We start from the raw sequence: 19,215 nt of genomic DNA on the forward strand, positions 1-19,215 counted from the left end.
CGCCATGAGCCTCCATTTTCTTTATTAGAATCCGTAACGAATATCGAGCACGTAGATGGCGTTCGAGTCGCTGCCACCACTGGACAATAACCTCGTAATAAACATGAGAATGTTGTCATCTTCCAAAAGAAACGACTGAAAATGATATTACAGAACGAAGAAAATATATAGGATGGAAATCAATTAAAAAGTTAAATGGCGCTGTCGCGGCACGCCATGGCAAGGAATTACGGTTATTGTTCTGTAAGTTACCGTGAACATAATTGCTTATTTATGAAACGTTAATAGGACCTCTATTAACGATAAATACAGTTTCGTGAAAGCGTTTTCCTTCAATTATTTGAAAGAAAAGTAATTGCTCTTTTATGACGTACCGCGTTTTACGTTCATCGCCGTTTCTTACTCTTCCGCCAACATGGAAACAAATTATTACGCAAGTTTCAGTCGTTTCGTGTACATTTGTAGCCATCTCTCTACCCTTCCTTCCTTTTCATTATTCATTATCATTACCGCAGAAACTTATTCTCCTGAAACTTGGTTCGCCTGTTAGCCCAACAATTTAGTTGAATATTCTGAGGGAAAATTAATAACGTACTAACGGTACGTCGATATTTTCAACTTCAAAAGCCAGTAATAATACCTCTCATTAAAACAACGGAAACGGTAATAGTAACGCTAACTGAAGGAAAGAACGTCTCAGTGGATAACGAATCAAGAACGAAAAGGGTAATATCGATTGCAGTAATGATAACAAAATAGAATATCGGGTAACGATAATGTGGCTAATGGAACCTGGAGAAAATATCTAATAATAATACTAATAGCAATTACAAGATATAATAATGGTAGCAACCACCTTTCCAGCAGACGAAATAATTTTTGATAATAGTGCCACAATAGCGAGGCAGACGCCACCCGATAATAGTATCGAAAAATAACAGCAGAAAATAATATTTGATAATAATGGCAAGGATGAGAAGTAACGATAACGTTTGTAATGGCGGATGAAAGTAATATGGAATGAAAGTACCAGCAACAATAGGAAATAATATGGCAGACGGTAGAAGCAGCATTTTCTTGCGCGAAGAAAATCTCGCCCAAATCTCTCTACATGAGATTCGGTGATGATCTCAACTTGACCAGGACTTCTGAATCTAAATTCCAGAATTCCAAGTGGTAGTTCCAATCGTGAAACTTCAAGTAGCGCGACGCCAAAAAAGGATCTTCTTCGGCGAGAGGGTCTCGTGTAACAGCAAACAACCGCCGTTAACAGGAACGGGACCAGGGGAAATTGCTAAGCTCTTGCAAGGTATAACGCGACTCCCTCGCTGTTCCTCGGCGGGAAGTTCGCGACGTGACGCATCATTTACAGCCTTCCCTCTAATTTCAGATTGTATTTCAGGCAGGTTAATTCCCCTACCCTCGTCCTTACGGTAACTGCAGGGAATCCGGCGTCTGCGTAAGCTCCGTGCCGATCTGGAACCATGGATGCGCCGGGCGTTAACGTCCTTACCGCGAAGAAACTTGTAAATGTAATTTATACGGGCGGTGAGTCTCGCACCTCGCGGATTAACTTCTCCGTTTACTTCCTCGCAAGGAGCGGGCCAAAGGAGCCCGGCAGACACGACTAATCGCGACTACGCTAAAGAGACATCCAGCTACCCGGTTTACTGCGACTCATCGATCGGGTTCCCGCCAATTGCTGACAAACTATCGTTCGCGTAGACTTTGAGAGTTAGACTTTTTCTTTCGGAGTTAGACCTGGCAGAACGGATGTTGAAATGGAATTGCACAAGGATCGATTCACGAAGGTCCCAAAAACTATCACTAGTTAGCTAGGAGTCCTCTTCTTAGATAGATGAAACGTCATGACGATGGACTCTGAAGCCATAACGAAACAGAATTTGAATTGACTGATCTGGATAATCCATTAATGGACACTTCTAGAGTTCTTGGCTCGTAGTCTGCTGCCTTTAAGCGTTTGGTTCTATCAAGTGAATATTGATCGAACGTGATATACCATGAGGTTTAGGGTAGTTTATAGTTAGATTCCTTTTCTTGAATCGTTTAAGTCAGAAGGATGTTGGCGCATGAAACAATAAATTAGACTACTGTCGGTTCTGTTTATGATAAAACTCCCTGGCTCATGGTAGTAAGCTATGTTCGAATCGATCCTCCTCTCGGATTAATGAAATCGAAACGTTCGTTGGTAGGCGCTTCGCTGGGTGTTAGTTTGTAGTCTTCTCTCTGCCCCCTTCACTGGCGATTGTAATTGGCGTTGAGGCTAAATTCGGTTTAGTTTATGATGAAACTAGTCCGGGGGACTGAGGATCAATAGTGGGCTAGATATAACCCGCTTGGATCTCCGAAATCCGGGACTTTCGTTAGTGAAAGCTCTGTTGGGATTGTATTTGGTAATTTAGCACTTCTTCCTGCGTGTGTTTGCACGATATTGTAGGACACATCTGGGTTAGGTCAGGGTTAATCGCATTAACTCCAATGTAGGTAGGTCAACAACGAAGGTACACCAACTCGAAGTTCAGATCCCTCAGGTGGCCACGTGGCTAAGAAAAGAGGAACAATGCCTTACGACAGGAGACGAGTCGATAATGCAACTTGAGAAGTATGAGTCCCCTAAGGACGACCTATCATTCCTAGTAACAGGCCCCCAAATAGACCTTCCATACACCGGGGACACTGGTCCCTCTTTACAACGTTGTATACCCTGCGCTGTGTTTGTTAAAATGTTATAAAGTTTGAACTTACTCCCGCACTCGTCCAATGAAATATTTCAAACAATTTTGATTGTGGGGATTGCGCGAGAAACTCGGAGATTTATGCAAATCCTTGAGACCTCCACGGGTTAACACGTTCTGCTGGGTACGTAATTTCATTATTATCCGAGCTTCAATCTTAATTCGAGCATTATAAGTTTTAGCAAAGTTACCGATATCCAAGCCCCGAAAGTTATAGTTGCCGAACTGGTCTACCCAGTTCCGAAGTTGTGCTGTGTGGCAGTAACCGCAACTCGCGACTCCGGAAACTAGATATAATTAATGGAAAAATTTAAAGGGATGATTTGTAGGTCAAAGTTACGTATCACGGCGTATTATGTTCTCCCGAGGTAACCGAAACTTCGAGCCAATAAGGGCGCGCTTCAGCCGTCGGACGCGCCGTTAAAATGTATTATTAAGCAAAATTTCCTCGACGTATTGTCGATGTATTCGTAATTTTTATCGTTTTATTTAATAAAATTGAGAGTATGGAGAATGTAGAGGTGTCGGGTATAGCGGTTAGGGATAAACGAACCGGCAACTAGTTTGAAAGAGGTATAGGTTTATAGAAGTTTCGTACACTGGAGGAAAGAGAATTGTAATGGTGAGCAGCTGTATAGGAAACGGGAACTTGAAAGTTGGAGGTATGATGGACTGGGGCAGATAGTTGGGATCGTGTGGAATGGGCTAGTGGAATGGTACAAGAGGTAAATCGCACTCGCATTGAATAAACTCGTTTCTTAGATTGCAATATTGAAACTTGGAAGCGGTTCCCGCAATTCTTTCCCGTTGCTGTGCTAGACGCGAAAGGAACACGTGAAAAGAATTAAGTGGCCAGCGAGATTGCGCGTAAGTGAACTGAAAAGAAGAAAATGGAAAGAGTAAGCCATGGTAAAAGCGCAGCCCGAGAACAGCTTTGGGTCTGGTAGCCTTAGTCACCCCGTTCCACCTCTCGAAGCGCTTATCTTTCGATAATCTACCCAGCGGGACAAGCCTTGAAAGAGACCATGGTGGATGTTAAATATTCAAGCCTCATATGCAGTATCTCTTCGTAGATATTCTGCGATACCGAATCCTCGAATCGATATTTTATGCTGCTCAGTTTCGGTGCTATAACATCGAATAAACTAGCTTCTTCTTTAAAATACAGTAATGCTCGCTTAACTGCAATGAATTTGCCCCGGGTAATCGAATATATTGTAAATTTGCCGATACGAACCGTTGCTTACCAATGGAAGTCAGAAAAGAGGGACGTACAGTATTGCCTCCCTTCTTTCACGAATCTGCCATTGGCGAGGATTTTCCCATCAAAGACTGTTTTCTGAACGACTGCCAACTAAGTACATTTAAAAATAGTCCGAACACAGCTTTGTTTGGTCTCGTTTTCATCCAGGGAACCGTACCGATCGATTAATAATAGTGTCATGAGGATAGATTGAGAAATACAAAAGTTTTTCGTTTGCACGAGTGGTTGCCGCGCCGATGGGCACGCGGCATCGCTTTGAACTTCGGCGACCGAGCGTATGTAATGCGGGACGCGATCGCTGTTACACTCACTCTCGGTGTATCTCGTTCGTTCTCTTCGTCAAACGGTTCATGCACAGCTGGGTCTCAGCCCGAGATACGAAAGGTCGATTCCCGGAATGAAAACGGCAACCCCGGCTAAGTGAAATGCTACTGTCTCGACTTTATTGCAGTTATCCGAGTATTATCGTTAACAGACAGCTGAAGTTGGAGAATGTCACGATAGTCTTCTGGTAAGAAAATTACGTGGAATCGACCGCTTATATTTAACATACATTTCTTGCGCGGGTCTGTGGCATCGAAGTCTCCAATTTTATCACTTTACTATGATCTTACCAGTCTACGGGACACAGTTTTTAAGCTTGAGATAACTTTCTACGACGAGTAATTCCGTCTGTCATCATCCGCTGTCAATTACCGAACCTCTAAACTCTAACGTCAAAATTAGAGGATCGTTACATAAAATTCGAACAGTAGATTTATCAGAAGCTCTCCGATCGAACGTGAAAATTACCGTGGCCCGCCACTCGCGCTTATCCAATCTACTAATTTCATAAAAATTCTCGAGGGCAGACCGCCGATCCACTCAATCAAGCAACTCCGGACGAATTTACGTAGCAGACCGCTCATCCGCCCGATCAACCGAATTCGCCAAAATTCGCGGCCAGCTCAGCAGCTCGTTTCGCCGGCCAAATTAAAGCTCGATGCCTCTCATCTCCGAATGAAATCGATCTCGCGCCTCGGCGCGCACTTTTATCTCTTGAAATTTGCGACTTTGACGATTCGGTCTGGTAATGGGGGGAACCAAATCCCTCTCCTCCTTCGAAACGCGACGCAATCGATAGCGAAGCGCCCCATTCTTTTCGCTCCTTCATTATCGACGATTTCACAAAGGATCGGACGCGTCATTAACATCGAAACAAGACAAGTTCCATGAATAAATTCCACAACAAGCCGTCCTTCGTACCTCCCCAGAGCCTGGCAAGCATCTCTGTTGAGTCTACGTGACCCTGTTCACTGTCACTCTTGACGCGCCATTTCAAACGAAAAAATCAACAAAAATTTAACAGCTCCGGCGATCTTATTAAGAATCTTTGCTATATCCTTTGAATTTCAATTGCGTTAAATCTGTTCCACTTTGCGCCGTGAACGCGTTATTTGTTGCCTTGCCCGCGCCTCGCGAATCTCTAGCCCTTACAGGAGAAAAGATGTTCTTGATGCGCTTATGAATTTTTTAAGCGAAACGTTTTTCCGAGAGCGATGCGCCGGGAATATTTTTGCCTGATAAATTACGCGAGGCTGAAGAAAGGGACGGGATTTTATCATTCGAGACTTCTTGTTCATAGAGTTTGTAAGTTTCTCGCGCGGAATCTTCGCGATTGTTTTTACCGACGATAAAATTTCTCGTCGAGCAGTTTGGGCATAGTTTTTTCGATCAACTGATTTGGCCAATTTGTCTTTTGCGTATTTATACGTAGAATGTTATTTCGTCGCGTGATTTGAGCAGATAAGAATTATTTGTTCGAGAGAAGTTGAATATTTTACATCCGTTTCAATGAAATATCATTTTGCATCCTGTCAATACTCCGATAATATGTCATCTTTCCGATATTTCCGATGACACCGAATAATCCGTGCATTTACATTCTCGGGACGCCATTGGCGCTCTCGCGCGTCTTCCAGTTATATTTTTCTTCCTGCAGATGACTCTACGAGCATCGCGACACGACATAAAACCCTCCCATGCGAGGAAAGTTCACGAGAAAATAGAAATATTTTCGCGACTTTGTTACGGAAATTGTACTTGGTCACCGTTATTCACTGTATTCTCAGCCTCATTCGCATTTTATTACCGCCAATATCCCTCTACTTTTCTTTTGATAGTGATTCGTTCCACGAGTTCCACTCTTCCTGCGGATTTCTCCATGCAAGGAGAATTCTCCAGGATCTTCTTCGGAAATCGAACTTTAGTCCAACCTCATCGTAAAGAACAGTCGTGTTTCCCTGTTTCTTCGTTCGATACTTTTTCATCTTTTTACGAGGAATACCTTTTCGCTTCGACCCGCCATTTTGCAGGATTCAACCTCAAAATGTTACGAGAACTTACGTTTTCAAAATAATCAACCGTTAGCCGAGAATTTCGTGAACGATTCATATTTAAGATTTCCAATTCAGAGTTTGGCTGTATTGCTTCTTGAAAATGCATGGACGAAGCTGATTAGTACGCCGAAGAATCGTAGAAAAGAGAATTTATATTCATCTTAATGAAACCACCACGTCAAAGAGCACGAATATTTTCAATTCATGAACGTTTGCGTTGCCCACATCATGAATACGTTGTTTTCGCTAATATTAGGTTCGATTCGATGACGGTGGAGACAATAAAAATTGTTGAAAGATGATTCACGAGGATGTTTCGTAAATAAGTTTCGTAAACTCCGCTTGGCACGCACGAAATTTACACGATTATGGCACGAATAATCCAGCAGACAATAAATCACCGGATGACAGAAGGAATTACGTAATTTTGATGCAAATAGAGAGATAAAAAGAACAAAAATACCAACGTCCACCGGATGAACGTTTCGCGCGGACACATTTTGACGTATTTCATGAGACATTTGCTTCACGCCCAGCAATTTACTGCTAACAGTGGTCCCGGCATTTTCCGCGCATTCATTCAATTTATCAGATCAGCCACGAATGTGTTCGATTCATTTATTAAATTCTTCGTGAGTGGCGTTCGACGCTTTAGCGCGAAAACTCGAGGCTCGACGCTGCGCGACACGCCTAGACGCGAATTTCAGCCAGTAATTTCATTAACCCTTATCAAATTAACGATCCCGCGCCGATGGCCAGAATTCCATCCAGAATATTTTTCAGAGAAAATTGGGAAACTCCCGGCCCCTAGGAAATACGTGAATTTCTATAGAATGTACAAATTTATTGCCCTTTGACCAAACTTTTATTAAAAACAAAATTGTTCGCTACTTCTCGATGAACACGCTTACAGAAAACCGACCGTGTCGATGCAGTTTGACTTTAATAACAGCATGAGAACCTATGCTTCCTTCTTGGCACGGTCATTGATGCTTTCAATGCCTATAGAGCGTTTGTTTGGAGAGAGAAGGTGAACTCCCAGGCATTGGAGAGAGACGAAGTTAGAAACTCGAGATGGTTCTTGAAGGCAAACGGACCGTGGAGGTGCAGGGCACGCGACTCACGACATTATTTTTCTAGGCGTGCTCAGTCAGTCAGACGGTTCTCAACGCTGCACGTATTTCATACTTTATACTATTTCTTAACTCCTCGCACGTCTTTTCTTCGAGCCTGTCCTCCCGAGTTACGATAAACGTTTGTACTCCTTCCACGCGTTTCGTTTGCAACAAGATCACAAGCTTTCGTAGACGATGCAAAGCACGAAGCAACGGTAAAATTATAAAGTAAATGGAAAGAAACACGACGCAAAGTTAATTACTTATAAATGTTTGTACGAACTTTCCTGCGTTCTTTTATCCTCGGCTCTTTTGTGCATTATCTGCTTAAAATTATAAAAATTCGCCGGCAGACTCTGCGAGCGTGCACGAAGAACAAGCGCGGGCTGTGTATTTATTTTTCTGACACGGCTTAGACTCTTTTAACTTCCAAGACTTTTCGCGAATCTCAAACATATTCATGACATTCGATGGCCAAGGAATTTTAACACCTCCGAGAGTTTCCGAACTTCTTCAACTTACAAAAACGTCCGACTTTGAACAACAGTAGAAACTTCTCGCATACTTTTCAAGTAATTTGCATGCACATCAAAAAATAAATTCTTCTACTAATTTTAAAGAAGAAATTGTTCCCTTTACCGACGCAAAGCATTTCGACTCGATCGCTATTCCTACTTAATGGACTCGACTCGCCCTTTGCGTTCACCCCTCCCACTTATTTCCAGAACTTATTTCGTTGCTACCGACGATCACCGCTTCCCCCTGCAGTCATATTCAGAGTTTCTGCACCGGTCATGCCGGAGAAAGACCTTAATTCCCTCGTATAATGTGACAAAAGGGGAAGACAGAGGGGCAGTGGCAGTTAGGGCGGGCGAAGTTGAAGGTAAAAGGAATTAAAGAGTCCGCGCAGAGACCTCGATGGAAAAACGAAAGGGAGCAAGGTGCGGCGGAAAGGTCTGGCTGAAACCAAACGAACCTCGTGAATTCTAATTATAAAAGCGTCGATAATAACATTATGCCTGCTGGATTTCCGATAGCGCCACGTGGTTCGGATTAACGACACCATGGAAACGGTGGCGGCGGTACTCGAGGGAGACGGTTAATTAAAAATAATATTCTCCGCGTCTGCTGCGTGGACGGCCATTGGCCGGCTGCGTAAGTGTACCGGCTGCTTCGGATGTCCTGTCATCAACCTATCGAGAGACCAAATCCTCGTTTGGTCTCCATTCGTCGGGACAAAACAGTTACAGTGGGCACTGAGACGACCAGAGAAGCGTCGCTTATCACATCGTATTCACTGTTAATCAGCAGTTTATGATAATTACTGTGATTATCGTCTTCGAATCCGAGCAAGAGTACCATGGCAAAAACAAACTATGCATCTCACGGTGTACGTTGGAGTGCTTAGGGAAAGGATGATTTTAACCCTTGGGTACCGTAGGGGTCTGAGATGTTTGCCCCCGAGGGATAGTATGAGTTATGGAGACTGCTTTCCAAGCGATGCCTGTCTTAGTAGCGCGTACATGATACTTTCTGTAGATCCTGTTTAACTGCAAGATACAGCGCTAGCAGCTCTGACGAATAAGATTTGCATTTATTCTAGAGGCAAACATTTTGGTTCTGGATGAGTACGACGGAGTTTGTACAAATGAAACGTTGAAATAGGAGATAGGAATTCAACGGGGTACAAATTTAAGTCCAGTTTCGCCTAGATAACGAGGCTACGAGCAAGATTATGAAGTTGGAGTTAAGACTACACTATTTCTAGATTCGTCGTCTTTCAAATTACTCTGGACTTTGAAGGCTCGCCGGGTCCCCGGTGACACTCTGAATTATTCGACGCTTTCGTCACATTTCGAAACCCGCGCTAGCTGCAATTTAAACCCCGGGTACGGAGAAATTCACTGCGCTTCAGGGAGTCTCGGGACGGGCTCGGAAACAGTGCAATTAGACCTCGAAAGCGGCAAGCCAGCAGATAAATTTGCAACCTTTCACCGTGTCAAGGCTACTTCCGTTGTTTAGCGCATTCCCTGCATTCATGTCTGTACTCCTTTTACCCGGGAATGCAACGAAATGGCTTGTTAATTCCCCGAAACGGCATGGCCCAACGTTCTTCTGTCATCGTTCGAGCGTGTACAGAGAAGATACAGTATTTTTCTTTTTTCTGGCAATTTATAAAACTTAAATGAAAAACGAAGATCCGCCGTGCGATGCAACAGAAATTAATTTCGAGATTGACGGTTTTCGCGCGCGAAAAATTGGACGCCATTTTGCTCGTTTTTCAGCGACGCCAAATATTGTCATTTTCACACGAGCCTTTGCGCGGTGGCCTGTTTTCCGTCTCGACATTTTGCAATCACTTTTTTGGCTCCCCCCCATTTTCCAATCGGTACGATTCGTTTCAATTACGCTGCACCTTGGACTTTGTTCGAAAATCAATTAATCGTTGTTTGAATTAAATTTCAGTGGAGACTATTTTTTGTACCTTTTATTAATACTACTTTCTATATATAATTTTCCGTTAAAAGATCCGAATCGTTCGATCCGATCGATCTTTTTCGGCTGAATTTTAAATCGAGGAAAAGTTCGTCTCGAAGATCGGAGGATCGTTTCGGGGGAAATGGATCGGAATAAGAGTCGCGAGGAGGCTGCGACAAGGTATACGACTGTTTGATCAGCAATACGTAAGAGTTTCAAGCTAAGCGAAATCGTCCGTTTCCCGGGCCATCCACTTTTACCCCCGTACGGGCTCTATGTGCAACAAAAATATCGTAAAACCTCGTGATCGCCGCTATTTGGCGTGCGCTACTCGACGATAAATATTTCCCCCCCAATTGTTCCAGCGAGCGTGGAAAAGGCCGTTGCTTCTTATTTACGGAGAACTTGGTCTAATTTATATGGAAACTTCGGCGCGGGACTTTTAAAGCGCCGTCCGTTATGATCCAAGGCAAACTTTCGAAACAGCTACTAATTTATATAGCCAGTTACGTACACTCTTCCAGCTTGTTTAACAAGTAACGAATCGAATCGCGAAACCTGCGTGTTCGTCGATCTTAATCTCCATGTTCTTGGAATTTTTACGCCTTCTAAAAGTTATTTTACTTGCAAAAATGAATCGAAAACATGTAATACAATTTTTTAATAGGAAGCTTCTTTTCCGAGAATATCGACGTTGAAACTGTTCGGGGCACGCGCCCGTAATTCATGCACATTTAAACTCGATTATCTCGAGAACGAAGGCTCGTACAAAAAACTGTATTCCACATTTCTATTCTATTTTTGCACGCATAATTCACTGTACGTATTCTTGAGAATTACAAAAGTTTGTAAATAAAATATTCTTGGGACTTTCGTGGAAAATTTATGCTTCCATATTTGCATATGGTGCACCGCAAATGAAGTCCACATCATTTTCCAGATTATTCTCTTCCAAAAAACCGAAGATACGACCCCCTTCGCCACGTTTTCACGCATGGCTCCAGAAAACCGCATGCAGATCGAGTCGTGTCAGTCCATCTGCCTGCCGCGCGCATTACGATTCAACGATCACACGGTGAATTTTGATAAAAATTCTGTTCGAACTTGGCCCGCCAGTTCCAGTTTGCACCTCGCGCTGATTTAATAAAGGGAACTTTACGTTGCAATTGCTCGAAAGAAACGTTTAAAATAAGGGTCCCTGGATAAGAGGTGTGGTCACTGTCGAGTGCTTAAATACGATTCGGGATTTTCAAGGATCCTTCTTTCTTCCATCGGCGTAAAAAGGAGATTCTAAAATTCTGACGGAGCATCCTCGATGATAAATTGAACGCAGGCCGTCATGACGCTACTAGCGGGGATCAAGATTAGGATTTCATCGTATTAAAGCTCAAGATACTTTGTTCGCGCAAATAGTGGGGCAGCAGTTCAACAAACAAAAGGATTTGGTTCAAGTTCCGAGTCCGATAATCCGTCGGTTCTCATTTTATCCGCGCGGCAACTGTGCTCTTCACCGGTCGTCACGTATTCTGAAGTAGAAATCGCCGGCTGGACTCGCAGGAATAAACAACGGGGCACCGATTAAAACCATGGGGAATCGATTAAACTGTCCGCGGAGAATAAACGAGCAACGGAATTGCAGCCGCTGCGAAGAGCGCGCGGAGCTGGCTGGCGGAAGACTTAAAACGGGTTAGGCGTGGATGCGCGGCACCCGAATCGATATTCAGTCATTCTTTTATTCGCATCCGGCCACCACTACACGCGTTCTCCATCTCCCTCTATCGATGTTTCTCCTTCGCTGGCCCTCTTTGCGCCACGGTTCTTCAGCGGCCCTCCTATCTCCCGGACGATATTTCTTTGAAAGCGCTGAGCTGCCCCGGCTCTTTGTACTACGCCATACTTTAACCCGTCCGCGGGGATTCTTTATTCCCTCGCCCCTCTTGTTCCTGCCTTCAAGACGGAACGAAGTGCAAGACGAAGAAAAAGCGACTCTGAAACGAACTCGACCCCTCGACGTCGACGAACGACTAACCAGGACGTGGTCGGATTCAGTCTCTAATAAACGCGACGATCCCCCGCGATGCTGTGACAAAGTACGAGTCATTTTACAGGATTCACCTCTTTCCCTTACGTCTGGGCTTGCCCAAGCAACAACGATAACGAAGAGGAATAGAGGTGACGCGTCCAGTAAATGCAATAACATTTTCAGCGATCCCAATTATAATAAAAACATTGGAGAAAACGGTTCCAGCGATGCATCTCACTTTTATTCTAGTTTCCCGATATCCGCTCGCAGATATCGTTTTATTCGCAGTTCTCACGCAACTTCCAACGAACCCTCCCGTAGCCTGGGGAAGAGAATCCTCCGTTTCTCCGGCTCGTAAACCCGAAAACCCAGGATAACCGTGAGGGTCGATCGAACGGAGACCCTGGCTGGTCGCAAAAATTTTTCGATCGCCTGAAATGTCCGGGCCAGGAAATCACCCATCGGTACCCAGCCCCGAACCAACGGACAACCGCCGTCCAAGGAAGATATATAGCTGGAATCCATTACGGCATCCTTTAAACTTCTCAGGATTTATCACGGGCCGATAGTTATTCGACCGTTCTCTCAACGGACTAACCGTCGTTTGCCCCGCCGAAATCCTGAATCCCAGCCACGAAATGGGTGACGTAGCCTGACGCTTCCGCTGATTTTTCGAGGCGCAACGCAAGCCGCCAACGGCACAGCCGCATGCATCGGGGTTTGATCGATTGTGGTTGTCGCGTCGTTGGCCGCGAATCAATCAGAGTTACTCGCTCGGAGTCCTCCAGGCGATGGAGTGGGGAAGAGTAGTGATAGGAACGAAGGTGCGAAGCCTGCAAATAGACTGAAAACGAAGGAATAATGGAATCGGTGATGGATCTTTCATAAGATTTATGGAAATGTTCTCATCAGACCTCGTCACATATCATACATACTCTTCCACTACTCGAAACATCTATTTCTCACCTGGTGGTATCCGAAACACCGTTGACAATACGTGGACTCGATAAATGTTAACGCAAAAGAGAGGAACGAGGCCCACAACGATGTCTGCGAAGGACCAATAAAGCCTAGCGGTGACTCTGCAATCAATTTCAGTAGACCGAACGATCGCGACAGATAGAAAATCTAGTTGCATTGCCAGGTAAAGAGAGGAATCGTTTCTTGGAGGCATGCAATTATAGTGGACACTCCTTCCATTAACGATCGTCGTCCACGGGGGTGGTGGCCAATTCTGCTGAACCAGTTTCCAACAATCGACCGTGTCACGGTTCTCATCTCGACGGAGAAATCCGACCGGTCGTCAAAGAGAAGAACGTATCCGAGTGATCGCCGGAAAGAGGGGCCGAAGTAACTCTCGAATCGGGCGAACTTTAAATCGTCGGGCCGCCAAGTGTGTTTCCTGCCCGACCCTCCCCCGTCCTCGTCCTTACCCTTAAGTTACTGCACGTACGACGAGGGCAGTAAATTCTCGAGAGCTATCGCACGAAAGCACGGCGAAACTATTCCACGTAAGGAGGCAGCGGGTTTGGTAAAGGACGTTCGATGGAACGCTCGTTCGTAGATCAGCGATTTCCGGAAACGAGACCGAAAGGAGGTTACGTATGTGCCAATACTCGCGGAATCCGGCGGACCGGTCGTTTCCACCCTCGCCTCGGCCATCTCGAGACTTTTCGTTGATCGACCGCTCCCACTTTCCGCCGGAATATCTGGCATTTGTTTCCGCCTTGGCCGACCCGCCCTCCCCCGGAACTTACGCTCCCGACTTGACGAACGTATTCAATATTCAACCCCATTGGATCGTCGCGAGGGCCGTTCCAAGGGGGCACGCTTCTTCCCGATGATCTTCGAGCCCGGAAAGGGTTGTTTGCGGTAGGAAACGTTCAACGAATTTTGATCGCGGTAGGTGGTTCTGTGTTCGGAACCGTCTAGGAACGAAACGTGATCAGAAGGAGGACTCGTCGTCGAGTATCGCGTCACGTTATCGTTCAATTGCTCGTCAGTTTCCACTTAGCGGCACTTTGATCGCACGATAGAGTACCACCAAACTAGATTACAATGCCATCCATCGCGTTTAATCGAACTTTCTTATGCGTTACACGATACCAGATATCTATGACTACCCCATCACGACGATGTATTCAGAGGATGTTAAAAGGAAGCAGTGCGCGTGAAAAACACACACAGGAAGCACGAAGGATCTGCAAATAATTCATGGCATGTCAGCCACGCTGAAAACTGCTCCAGCCCCCCTCCCCTAGCCGGCATCGGTGCCTGAAATATTCAAATCACGTTTGCACTCATCCTGGCTCCCCTGAATCGAGATATTCCGAGCGGATGTTGCGTCCTCTGACGGAAGGAGCACCTGGAACGCCTCTCGTCTCGGCCAATTTGAGCAACGGCATTCCCCACGGCCGGTTCATTTCGTTCGACAGCTGCTGTCGAAATCAGAAAGGCGCTTTAATCTGAGAGACGACCGAGTTAATGGCCACCCGGGTGGAACAGAAGGATTTCTGAGCACAGGGAATTGATATCTCCGGGGCTCGACAGAATTAAAATGGACAGGATCAATCCGTTTCAAATCGAGTCCGACTGAAACGACCGTTTGATGCAGATTGATAACGACGGCGTTTAGAGGTCAACCAGAAATAACGTAAATTTGAAAAGATTGGCAGACGTCGAACGGCGATTTTAACCCGGTATAAGCCACCTTCGTAACTCTAATAAGACATATGGCGCCATTAGTTTTCAGTTTCCTCGGTTTATTTCGGAGACCACGGTCTCTGATATACTCTGACGAACTCCAAAGTCCTCGAACTCTTTAACTCTGCACTCTGCCTAATTAATCCTCATGCTCTGTGGCTCTGGCCTTTTCGATCATGCATGAGCACGTACACTCATTTCTATCTTATTGCGTCTAAAACTCCGGGGTGCACTCGGTGAACTCGCCCCTACTTAAGCGCACGTGCTCTCTGCGAACTCCGACAATCTTTCGTTCGCTCGGCCCGAGCCAAGCTTTCGCAAACAGTACTCGTCCTCGCGCGGACCGTGAAACGTATTCCAAACGTTGGCAGGTTCCGTCATATAAACAAGGGCACAAACAAAATACTTTTTTAATTAACCCCAAACTTGGTCGGCTCTTTCAGTTTTAGGATTACACAGAGAAGATCCGTGTGGAGTTCGGGATAGCAACCGGGGGGGGCAAGAAACTTCACTCCGTTCTGATTATTTCTAGTACGAAAGGGTTATAATATTTTATCTATAATCGAATCAGCGTAACTCCGTCCGAAGGTACTAGACTTCTATGTTTGTACTCAAAATCGTGTGTCGGCTGTGAACTGTTGACCTACGTAGCAAATGGAAGCTGGAACGTATTCAGCAACGTCGATACCTTCATCCTAAATTTAATGTTCGTATAACTGCCCCGGATCTTTACTTTATAGCTCGATACGGTCCTACGAGAGTCCGGAAACTCGATAGATACTCGATGTAGATATCGCAAGTTTCTTTCCGGAAGTGTTTCACGATCGGGGGCAACGTTATCCCTACAGTTCGAAGTCCGTGTGGAAGAAAGACTCGGGCGAAACGGTCGCTGTTCAGAATCCAAAACGAATTCTAGCCTCTGTTAGTCGACGCGAAGGGCGAAATTGGGAGGTGGTAATCTGAACCGACGCACCTCGAATTCACTCGAACTCGGTCTCAGAGTCTTCGGAGTTACTGCCGAGAAAGATCCCCCGAAGTGAAAACGTTTGAAAGAGGATAGGCGTCGCGGAAATTGGATGCTTCTGCGGGGCTGCTGGGCTTTGCCCTCCTCTCCCGCGAGAACAAGGTAAACCGGTTAAAAGGCGATGCACCGAAAAGCAATATCCGCGGGAAGTCGATCTATCCTAGATTCTAGCCAGGAGAACGAGAATTCGGTTCGGTCAGAGAAGCGAAAAAATGGCGCCTCGATCGGATGGGGGAAATGAAACGTAGCTTCGCCCGACCGGGGCAACACGTTGCTTCGTGACATTTGTGATTTTATTGAATCTAACCCCGCCGACCCCACTGATTGGGAGCCTGTTTTCGAGTAAAGTTATGAGCACCACGGTATCGCGACAGAAAAACGAACAATAGAAAGGCTTTAAGGTGGGGGGTAACGTACCACGAGCACCAACTACGATTTTACGACACCACTCTATCTGCATATTCCGTGGTGGTTCTGGCTGGGGTCGTGTATTTCGTAAATTATGTGCAGTTTACGAGCAGCCCGCGATGCAATAATAGGCCGCCCTTGCCGTAAAAACCTTGTTGAGTCGTTCAATTTCGGTACATACAACTACCATCCGGAAAATGAATACACCAGTCTCGGGAGCAGCCTAGAAACTGCTGAGCAACGAATGTCGAAATTATAGCGTTATATATATTTGCCCGTTATATTTACTTTTAGTCGCGTTTAAGGCTACCTTTATGTACATGCTCTAGAAACAACCCCCACAATCAACCACGTTTTACTCTGCGAAACATTTCCTCTCGATCGTTACGCGGTCTTCGTCGCGTACGATTCAATACGCTCGTCGAGGTTGATGTCTCTTTTTAATTCAGATCCATTCGTGGCGTTGATTGCGGCCGGATAAAACAAATATGAGATAAAAGCACTATTTCATTTCACGGTATGAAAGCGGAATTAACCGAATTGTCGCGAATTTCGTTGATGAAAGGATTCGTCATCATTGGTTACAGTGATTTCAACATTCGAGCGACGAAATCGGTACCACAAATTCACAGTAGATAGCAATAAACAGTAATTGGGGATGATAGTTATCAAGTTTGTAACTAACTTTTGTTCCTGTTTACGTTTGTGGGATATTGGTAAATCGTGATGAATTGTGGAAAATCACATCCCTTCTCGTTCGTTTCCCGTCTCTTTTCCACCTTCCAATCTTTTCAGTAGTCGCCAGTCTCCGTAAGAATTCAGGAAACGTCCAATAGGGTGCAAAAAGGATAGGCTCGTAGTCAGACGATGGAGAGACGTTTAAGGAACGATGGCTCCGGGGGATTCAAGCGTCACTCGTCAGCCAGTCGTACGAAGATTAATGTTTAAATTGAAAACGCTCCCCGAATCCCAAGTGAAATCCGACCTTAATCGGTCGCCCTCACCCTTTCTCCGAAATGCCCCGAGAGTTACAGTGGAACGTTCGACCGATAGTAAACAGAAAATCATCCGAGCGAGGTTTACCCTGGCTCGGTTCTATTCCACACCTACGTGTCCGTGTGTATGTGCACGCGAATCTGTGTACGTATGTCGATTCGATGCGTGACAGCTCGCGCATCCGGTGACGTGCATTCACCGAGGCTCCGTTCAAAATTTTCAATCGCACCCGGCCATTATCCTCGATCTTACGGTACATGATTTGGAATTTTGACGAACCATATTCGATAGTATTGGGAAAACAATAGACCACCGTATTGTTCTTATCTAGGCTTCCTACCCTCTCTAGTGATGTCAAAAGACTGTGGAGGACCATGCACCCCTAAGTAAGACCTTAGATTTGATATCAAAGGCAGATTCCGTGAAACTACGTAGGGTACGTCCGCTTTAACGATCTGTCTACCGTTGTACAGACACCTGGTAGCAGTTTCGTAAGACCCAGAGGTAGTAAGTCCGTTGTGAGAACAGTTCCCTTTGCACTGACTTTTTTTCCACCGTACGGATATAACCGGTGATCGCGAAACGAGGTCGGTACTATGGGGGGTAGTATAACAAAGTCGGACTGCTTTGTGGGCCACTCGCGCGGCACGCAAAAACGCGGTCGTCTTTTCGCGAGAGCGACTTTTATGGGATTACAACCACAGCGCAGTTCGCCTTTCTCCGGGAACTAATACAGCCGCCATTGAAAAACCCGCGCGCCAACGAAACAACGTCCCCAACCACGGGAATTCTTGATGCTATTGCGGCCACCACGATTGAAAATAACGTGACAGATCAAAAGGACTTCCTCTATCGATTACACAACCTGTCTGCCAAAATGTCCCCACAGAAAACCAACCCCGTACGTAGATACTGATTATTATTATTCAACGACCCAATAACAACTTAACTAAGGGATCACCGAGCTTGACCGTTATGCAAACCGCGAAATAAACGGTTACCGTTTTTATGCAGCTGGAAGTTTGAATGGTTCCGTCCGCCTTCTACATTCCGACCGCACGAAGCTCCACAGAACACGGGTAGGCCATTTAGCGCGCTAAGTGGTTAGGGGTTAGTACCGTGTCGAAAGCGCGGTACACGGCATACAGATCGTGGAAAAGTGGTCCCACGTATGGTCCCTGTTTCCCTTTTACAGCCGTTAATGGTGTCTTTTTCGCTGTGGTCCGCGAACACGGAGGCCCACAAATTTTATCAAATAGCGGGAAGTACATTTCCATGTGACGGTAACGGAGATCTGAGCACGATCGGCGCGTCGCCTTTCCCCCTTTCTGCTTAAGCTCCCGGATGTACATTTATAATTTAAACATAAACCAAACTTCGCGGCTGCCCTATGGTCTAGTTTCGGTGGCTGGTGCCTCAAATCTCAAGTTACCTAACTGATAGCTTAAGAAGTAAACTTGTTGGCTGGTGCATTAGAGTCTGAACCCACTGACTCGCGGCTTGAGGTCTAAAGTAACCAATTAGTAAGTTTCCAGCTATACTTATCTTACGCTTGTTACCTACTCAAGTTGACTTTGGACCCACTAGTATCTCAGGACACTATTTTCGCATATGATAGTGATGCTTCCAAGTAAAAGTCTCCTCGTCCCCTATCAACAACTTTTATCGATATCTGATGTGTGGACCGTTCCAGTTAGTGGTTGGAAAACCTCCTATCAACGGGGCAGCCGACGAGAGGGCTTCTGAATCAATTCTTTTGCTCGTCGTACCTCATTTGTATTCATGAAGGATAATTGATTACGTTTGACAGTTACTATACGCAAACGTATGGACTTCTCTTTGCGCGTCGGAAGTGTTACCGATAGCCACAGATATATCGAGCGCCGGTTGGCCCGCAGATTGCACCGATGATCCATACGATGGTGTGACAGATGCAACGGGACGAGGCTCGAGTCCGTACCCTACGTAGTCGGCATACATAATTCCGCGATTGTTATTGCAGGAAATCGCCGCATTCAGAATGTGTCTCGCACGGAAACCCGCGTATCCCGGCTACGCAGTACGCCGGAA

This window comes from Colletes gigas, unplaced genomic scaffold (assembly GCF_013123115.1).
Source record: "Colletes gigas isolate AHSC1104 unplaced genomic scaffold, ASM1312311v1 Colletes_gigas_Sc00007, whole genome shotgun sequence".
Taxonomy (NCBI): Eukaryota; Metazoa; Arthropoda; class Insecta; order Hymenoptera; family Colletidae; genus Colletes; species Colletes gigas.